The following is a 9,284-nucleotide window of genomic DNA, read 5'->3' on the forward strand; positions in this document are numbered from 1 at the left end:
AACAGTATTTTTTCTAAATTACTGTGTTTTTCTGAGTTTCCAGTTTAGACACTGAAAGTCTGTCAAGTAGATACTTCAACTCCCTTTGTTTTGGTGCATATAAGATGTGAGTTTACTAACTGGCAAAGTAACCGAGTTTATTGCAGGGAAGATAACTAATAAGAGACTTGATTAGGAGCTTTGTTCACTCAGGACAACATTTTATATTAAGGTTTAAATGAACGTTGCCTGTTTTCGTAGCTTGTGCTTTAACTATTGGAAGAGTAACTTCGTTAAAGTAAACTTTTAGAAGTTATTTTATTTCAGTTGTGACTTGGATTTATCTTTGTGTTAAAGTGACACTTAAAAGTGCAACTTCGATTCTGATTAAATATTTTAGGGGTTTCATTTTAAGTTTAGAGGTTTCAATTTAATTTATGAATAGGGGAGAGGACATACCGAGCTGATAAAAGCTTTTAAAGAGAGGTTTTTTCCATTATTTTTATCAGTTCGAAACGTATTATTTTCTTATTGTATTGCGTTGTTCTTAGTGTTAATAAACATTTGTTCCTCGTGCGTCTACTAGTGTCAAGTCTTTCTTCTATACGACCCTGCTTAAAGATTGCAGTTACACTCTTCAGTGCGGTATCGTTTGAACCTCCAGTCAATAGGCCTATCTGACTGCTATAGGGGAAAACCACTGCACAGGAAATACCAAACCGCCAATATTTTCAACATATTTTTCCGATAATGGTGTATTCTTTTTTTACATAAACCCAAACTAAAAGAACATTTCTAAACTTTATTAGATAGTGGATTTACTAAAATAATTTGTGATTAAATACTGTACAGTTGACAAGAGAAGAAAAATTCGATAAACACTTTAATATGTTTACTTTTCAAAAGTTGCATTTTAAATGAACATTGTTCCCTTATGCAATATATATATATATATATACACACACATAAGATACACTTTTGTTAAACCATTCAACTTATAAGTAATTTCTAATTACAGTTTTCTATAAAAATATAAAAGCTTTTTTGGCTTCAAGAAAAGTTTTCGTTATACTATTGGTCATTAAAAAATGTCGAAACTATAAACACCTATATTTTTCTAATGATTCGTCTAATCTCCCTTGTACGAATACGTTACATTAAAATGGCAATATTTTTTGTGAAAGTTGGGTTCGTTGCCGTTAGGAATGCTCATTGAATTAAGATTATTTTGAATCTCTTTATAAGCTGTACCTTGTTGTTTTTGGAAGATTATTCAAGCCAAATACTCAATTCAAAGTCCATTAGTTTGATACACACATATTAACTGCTCAAATATCACATTCGTGCTTAAGTAATAAAAAATGCAAGTTTTAACCATTGGAAATCTAGAGAAATATTTGAACAATCATTTTTGATATATCATGCTGACTATTCTATGAAAACCTCCTCTCATGACAGCCTTATCTGAAAATTAGTATGGACCAAGACGCACAAAAATGCAGATTAAATTCGTGCCTTTAAAAACAATGACGTTTGACTATTTCACATTTCAAAATATCCTCAAGGTCTAAAATAAACGAAGTAGTGGCTTTACAAGCTACAGCGTGTTCTGATTAGAAGCATCAATTGGTGCCACGAGTACGCTGTAAGAAACAGTCAAATGCCATTATTTGGTCAGAAAGGAGTAGCCCTAGAATTGACGGTGGGTACTGTTGACGAACTGACTTCCATCTAGTCTTAGCAGAAGGAGGTAAACAAGCACATACAGTGAACTGCATTAAAAACACACTGAGTGTGTGAACTCATGAACCTTAACGACAGAAACCGTATGTTACTTCCATTCATATAAGATATTTGTAACAGTAAAATACGTTTATGAAATAAATCACGTTACATAGAATTACCGACAATACAAAATTTGTAATTATTAGAAATTTGTTCAAACTGGTTTTTATTTGATAATTACTAAATATTACGTGTTGGGCGTGATCTAATGGTTAGTGTGCTCGGAATGTGAATTCGAGGATTTATGGTTTGTGGCCCCCTTACCACAAAAATTGGCTTCACATTTCAAGATCTTGGGTGTGATATAAAAGTGATGGGCAAATCCCATTAATCGGTCAGAGAAAAGTACCATAACAGTTTCGTTGGGTGGGTGGATGCTATTGACTAGCTAAGCTTTCCTTTAGTCTATCGGTCCAAAATTAGGGACTGATATACGCAAACAACCCTATAGTGTAGCTTTACGCGAAAGTTCTGAAACAAGCAAAAAACTAAATATTACTGTACGACGTCCGGTATTCCAGAACTTTATGTAATTTTTGTCAAGAAGAAAAGTGTAACTATTCATAAATGTACCAATGTTTGATATTTTTCCGCATTAAATCACATGTTTCATTACTTTTGGTCCCCCAGAAGCTGTATTTTATCCAAACATAGATTATTTCGCTTCTAGTACGTGTAGTTTCTGGTAATAATATCCTGCTCTATGTTGTATATAATAGTATTATTTCACCACTCACGTGGTTTATCTTTATATTTTTTGGTTAATCAGACATTAAGGTTTTGTCAGGTTTGTTGATAAATATCGACTATAATTACGGTTGCCAAACTAATGTATTAGCACTGTCTCTTTATACTCCAGTACTAATATAAATTGTTCAGCGAAGGACGTTCTAAGACCATTGTATATAAAATGATTTTAACTTACTTAAGAACATCTTAATGTTATTTTTCTACAGTGGTTAAACAACTTATATATTTTTAACATTATTTGTAAAACCACTCTAGAAACACGACAAAAAAAAAAGTGTTTACCTTGTCAACAACTTGTTTTAGGTTCGCCATCTGCGTGTGTGTGTGTTTAAGTAAGCACAAAGCTGCACAATGGGCTATGTGTGCTCTGCCCATCACGGGTATCGAAACACGGTTTCTAGCGTTGTAAATCTGCAAACATACCGCTGTGCCATTAGGAGGCCGATATCTGCGAACCGAGTGATCGCCACAGGAGTACATCCACTTCCTGCTGAGGTAATAAAACGACTCTTGAAAGTTTACAACTACTTGTTTTTTTATAAATGTCATTCTCGGGAGTGTAATAGACACTTAGTAAATTCACCGTGACATAATTGAATACAAGCCTTTTTTTTTTCTAATACTAATAACTGTTACTGTTTTATTGCGAGTGAAAAGTAAATATATATATATATATATATATTTATTTGCATAAATTTGTATTTTTTTGCTTTGCTCTGATAGAGATGTCCTCTAAACTGAAGGACGCACAAAGCCTATGATCTTGGGTTTCGTGAAAAGCTGACTTGTAAGAACTTAAGCCTGTAATCAGCAAATATATTCACCGATTTTGTTAAACACCCTCTAACACGGTGAAGTAAATAATAAAAAAAACAACATAAAAACGTCTGATTTCTTGCAAAGTTGACAAAAAGGGATATATAAAAATACGATGTCCTCTTTTGGGTCATCTGTTAGTTTACGGACTTACAACACCAAAATCCAGGATTCGATTCCCCGCTGTGTACAACAACAACTAATAATGGATGTGTAAAAGGTATGATTGTAAATGTTCACAAACTAAAAGAATGGATGTTACAAACTTATAGAAATTTAAGTTGGACACAACATTCTACATTAATAGTTTCCTTTTGAGCTTACTCACTTATTATATGCATTATTTTATTACGAGTTACAGATTTTACAGTAAGGAAGAATATGTTAAAAATATATATGCGCCGTTTCGATCACTCTCATGTACACAAATAGGTGTACATCTTGGGTAATTGAGATTGATCGCACCAGTGATCGAAACGTGTACCTGTTATAAAAATATTCTTCCTTACTGTAAGAGTTGTAAACCGTAATAAAATAACATTTTATATTGACTAAAATTTATTGTTTGAAAATGTTCTTAAATTTTCAGATGGTAATAATTATTTATTTCTCATTGTTGTTGTAATCATTTATTCAGTAATGAATTTTGATTTGGAGGAATTTATCCAACTACATTATAGTCAATTGTTTCAATAAAGAATAACATTATAAAAACATAAAATTATATAAAGGTAAAGATGAAATAATTTAAAACATAAAAATATTTTATGACATATTAATAATTTTTTTCATTTTAAAACACATCTACCCAGTGAATTGAATTTTACATAACTCATTTCCTCGTTCCTTGTACAGACCATATAGAAAAACTAGAAACTACTTAAACCTAGTAAAATTAAAAAACTCTCAGACTAAAAGTCGACTGAGATCTACGTCTAGAAATTACCAGTATCTAGAGACAAGAACCACATTTTACAGAAACTTAACAAAAACAGGATTGAACTACTCTCTCAATGACCAAAAAAAAATTCGTGACAGGAATTTAGTTTTTAAAGGAAATAAACTTTCCTCAACTGGGGTGTTCAGGGATATTGTTATCGCCTTCGCCCCGCTCGTGATCATTTTGTTTGATACTTTCGTGGGATATTTAAATGTTATTTATGGAGGCTGGTCCTACGTTGTCCAGTGAGTTTGAAGATTTATTGGAGTATGGAGAAATTAGAGAAGCAGAGGCATGTCCGGAGGGTTCCAGGGCAGAGAAGAAGAACCAAGGCTGATGACATGACGTCGTTGAGAAGAAGAGAAGAAACAAGGCGACAAACATTCGACAAAGTACACGGAAATAAGATTCCCATGATCAGGGTCACAGGGTGGCTGGGATCTGAAAATTTAATGCCACGGCTGGGAGCATTAAACCCAAATGCCTTAGAATTTGTTGTGAAGAGGAAAACGGGAGTACCCCGAGAAAACCCAATTTCACAAGACAGACGCCGAATATTCTACCTGTCCTGTGCCCAGTGCTGAAATGAGAAAAACACAAGAAATTATTATTTTTGTACAGAGAGTTTAGTATTAGACGTCTAGGGTGTTTTAGAGGCAAGGTTTATGTTGTACGAGGATACTGTTTTTTGAGAGGCGCTAGTCACGGTGTGTAGCTTGGCAGTTAAGGAGTTTCTTGTTTTTGCTGACTTATTCTGACCAATCAATATCCTTTATATATGAGAGCTCTGTGTATTAGCCGCGTTACTGTTTTTCTATCTTTCCTCTTTTCATAGATTACAGAGTTAATGAAAAATTCAGCCCGGAGTTCTAAATGTCCTCTCAAAATCAGAAAAACCGGTAGGAAAAGTCCATAGAAAACTCGGTCTACGTAATAATTACTTAAATTTATTTGCTAGGTAGTTATGAGAACTAAGATTTGGCGACCCTTTTTATCTACTTGATTTTAATATTGCACTGACTTTAAAAATCAGCTAATATTTTTGTTCTTTCACAACGTCAAGCCCCCAGTGGTACAACGGTATGTCTGCGGACTTACAACGCTAGAAACCGAGTTTCGATAACCGTGATGGGCAGAGCACAGATAGCCCTTTGTGTAGCATTGTGCTTAATTTCAAACAAACAAACACAACGTCAAGTATAGTTTTTTTTTATTATCATTTCTCATAGTCCTTGCGGACTGTTGAGCCGATGACAGATCTCTGTCATTACTTCCTAGCCCAAAAACCACGTCTGTTTTGGACTGCCCTAACAGCTGTTATGATGTCTGAGTTACACCAATCCTTGACATCATCAAGCCACTTCCGCCTTGGACGACCTTTTCTTCTTGATCCTTCGACCGTACCTAGCAGAACTGTTTTTATTAATCTGCTTTCTTTCATCCTGCAGATATGTCCGAATAAGCCAAGTTTCCTTTCCTTCACTTTCTCCGTCACCTCTTTTTGTCTCTTAGTCATTTTTCTGATTCTGACATTTGTCACATACTCATTCCAATGTAATCCCAAGATTTTTCTATAGCACTTCATCTCAAAGCTGTTTAGCCTTTGCATGTCTCGTTTCTTTAGAGTCCAGCTTTCCCATGCATATAGCAGGCTTGAAAAGACACAGGTGTTTAACAGTTTGAGCTTGGTGACCATTGTAATATTCCTGCTCTTCCAAACATTCTTCAGATTTTCAAACATGCCTGTTGCAATTCCAATTCTTCTTTGTATTTCTTTGGTGCAGTCATTGTCGTATGTGATAAGACTACCAAGGTACACAAATTGGTCCACATTTTCTAAGCTTTCTCCATCAGTCTTGATATCAGTGACAGTTCTTTCTCTGCCCAAGGTCATGACTTTTGTCTTTGTTCTATTAACTTTTAGACCATACCGTTTGCTTTCATGACATATTGTAGATCGCTTTCATCTTTTGCGATGAGGTCAATGTCATCTGCAAATCTTAGATCTTTGACAACTTGCCCTTGTATCTTTAGGCCACCACGTTCCGAACATTCCATTTTTTCCATCACTTTCTCAAGGAATCTCATCTAGGCTAGTTGACTTGTTATTCTTCAGTGCAAGGATCGCTCTTTCAACTTCCTCCTCTAGTATGTCATCATTGCCCTCATGCATATATTCTCCAGTTCTTTCTCGTAATTCTTGCAGCACATGTTGATCATAGTTTTCTGTTCTTGTAAAAAGCTCTGTTTAATATTCTGTCAATCGCTTACTGATGTCTTCTGCTTCTGTCATCAGCTTTCCGTTTTTGTCATTTATCGCCCTCATATTGAATCTTCTTTGTCCTTTGATCTCCTTTACAATCTGATATGCTTCTCTAGTTTTCGACATTCCAAACTGTCTATCTGCTTCTGCGCATCTTTTTTCAATCCATTTACTCTTGTCTTGCTTCGCACTTCTCTTGATTTTCTTACACAAGTCCTTATATCGCTGCTTGCTTTCTTCGGTCTGTCTGTGTCTGAGTTCCCTTCTCTCTTCCACCAGCAGTAAAGTTTCATTGCTGATCCATGGATGTCTAGGTTTAGCTTTCACTTTGTACTCAGCTGCAGATTCTTTTAAGGGTACTTCAATTTTCCAAGTACAGTTACTTTTCATTTTGTACAATGTACAACCTCAATGTGTTGTTATAGCATAGCAATTTCCGCGTGTGTGAAAAATAACACATTTTAAAAACTGTTCGTAATAAACTACTCCCCTCTTTATTGGTTCAGTGGTCAGCTTTAGAGTTTATAACGCTAAAATGTACAATTCGGCTCCTACAGTGATGAAAATTCTGTTAAACTTTGTACTTCAAACAATCTTAATAAATTACTTCTGTTTTTAAGTTTTGGTTAGAGCTTGTGTACATTTTTTTTAGACAATTAAACGATAATACTCTACATTAGTTTATAACATATTTTTACTTACTTGTATTTATTAAAAACAGTTTATTACAAAACATCAATAGATTAGACAGCGAATTGTCTATGAAATTGTTCTGAAGTTTGTCTAACATAATGAGTTTAACGCTCGGAGCTTGAAACCGAAATATAGCAAAACTGGACATCAGGCGGACATAGAGTTCAAAATATACTAAACTATTCCCGAGAATAATTCATTGTTGAAAATAAGGAAGGGTCTTTCGAACTATTAGCGTGGAATTTAGGCAAAATAACTTGATCTGATGTTATTGCCTAACGAGCCATTTAAAGACATAATGTAAGAATAAGGAAGAAACTTCCAAGCGATACACTGGGAGTTGGATAGAATAAATGTATCAGTAGTTGAATAAGGAGATGGAAGAATTTCCTAGTGACACACTGGGAGTTCAGGGAATGGCTGAATACAGCTAATGTATCAGTAGTTGAATAAGGAGATGGAAGAATTTCCTAGTGACACACTGGGAGTTCAGGGAATGGCTGAATACAGCTAATGTATCAGTAGTTGTTGAATAACCTACACTATGTAAGAATAGGAAAAAAATCATTTCAGATCTAGTTTTTGTCTCCCACAAATCACTGCCCACAGGTTCGTATTGAATATATATATTTTTACATTGAATTATTTTGTGATGAACTTTGCACATCTGATAAATTTTCTATTGAAAATTCAAGTTTAGTTCGGTTCGAACAATCCACTTCTAGCTTAATGCACCCAAAGCTCGTGAAATTTTACAACTGCACATCATAGTTACATGTTAGTACATCTATTCCCTTACTGGTTTATTGAGTTGTGCATGACCAGGAGACAAGCTTCTCTTACATGTATTGGTATTATACTTGTTTTATATTTCTATGGCAAAGGATTAACTGTATCATTTTTCCTTTGCTTCTTTTAAGATGTAGCAAAGAGAGTTAGTTTTAGGTGGCGAACAGTCAAACTGTTGCTAAACTAACTGTACTGTTATAACGGTAAAATAAATCACATTGCAACGTCTCAATTTACTTAACATCCCATTACAAAAATTTTAATACAGAGCAGGTGTATTCAGGTGCTTGTAAGTAATTAGTCATCCTAGTTAGTTTCTGTGCGAATTTAAATTCACTGATAGTCAAATTAAAGTTAGTTGTCAGGTTGGAACTAGCCTATGGTAGGAAAGATAGAAACTTCAGGAAGTGTTGTATTTGGATATATGGTGTATTTGAATTTTCTTTCGAATTTATTTATTTATTTTGAAGTAAGCGATTTTATGCAACTGACTAATGTATTTTTTTATATATTTTTTAACGTAATACATTTTAATAGTGCTAATATGCATTTCGTCCTTTCCTTCCCAACAGAAAAAGTATAAGATTAATTTTTGTTCAAAACATTACAGTTCATGCATTTACTTGAGAGTTTGGGCTATTAGGTTTTGCCATTATTAAATACCAGCCTCGAGCTGCAAAACATTTGCGGCAGTTTTCATGCCCTTCACTTAAATTTTCTTTATTCTATCATTTGCACTCACGCCATGTAAGCTACCCTTTCTTGCAGGCATCATGTGTTAGATCGATAACTCCAGGTTTATTTGTAAAAATTTTACGAGGTCACACAAACAAACTCATGTAGATGTAATTTTATTTAATATGACTACACGTACGAAAAATGTATTTAATAAAACTACACGTAAGGTAAACAATAAAGTCAAGTAAGGGTATTTATAATGGTGTACAGAGTATGAAACAGTTATGAGTGAACCGATTCTTAATTATTGCAAAGTAAAGTAAATATAAAATTGTAATGATGGCAAACTTAGCTGAATATTGTTGCGTCATCGAGATCACGTGACAATTCTCACGCTCTCTTGTTTCTAGAACTATCATGTACTTTGGCGAATGTTCTACTTCTTGCTAGAAATAGGTTACGCTGGTATATAAAAGAGGGGAAGGTAATGTGTGCAGGCAGAGAGTGAGTAATTGATCTGCGGTCGGAGTATTATTGACGTTCGTTGCTATAGCGTTTGTTTAGCGCGATTGTTGAGTGTATCGGTTAAGT

General features: G+C 34.3%; 1 protein-coding gene across 3 annotated transcripts in view; it reads left to right on the forward strand.

Moving 5' to 3' along the window:
* Positions 1-9,284, forward strand: part of LOC111083196 (E3 SUMO-protein ligase ZNF451-like) — a 44,023-nt gene that overhangs the window by 19,270 nt on the left and 15,469 nt on the right. The window contains exon 1 of one of the 3 annotated variants that reach the window (XM_022379534.1): positions 3,526-3,550. The exons of the other annotated variants lie outside the window; for them this stretch is intronic. The gene's annotated coding sequence lies outside the window, so the exon portion shown is untranslated. Of the gene's footprint in view, positions 1-3,525; positions 3,551-9,284 lie in introns of those variants that run through there. 3 annotated transcript variants of the gene reach the window in all.

The sequence above is a fragment of the Limulus polyphemus genome, unplaced genomic scaffold (assembly GCF_000517525.1).
Source record: "Limulus polyphemus unplaced genomic scaffold, Limulus_polyphemus-2.1.2 Scaffold137, whole genome shotgun sequence".
NCBI lineage: Eukaryota > Metazoa > Arthropoda > Merostomata > Xiphosura > Limulidae > Limulus > Limulus polyphemus.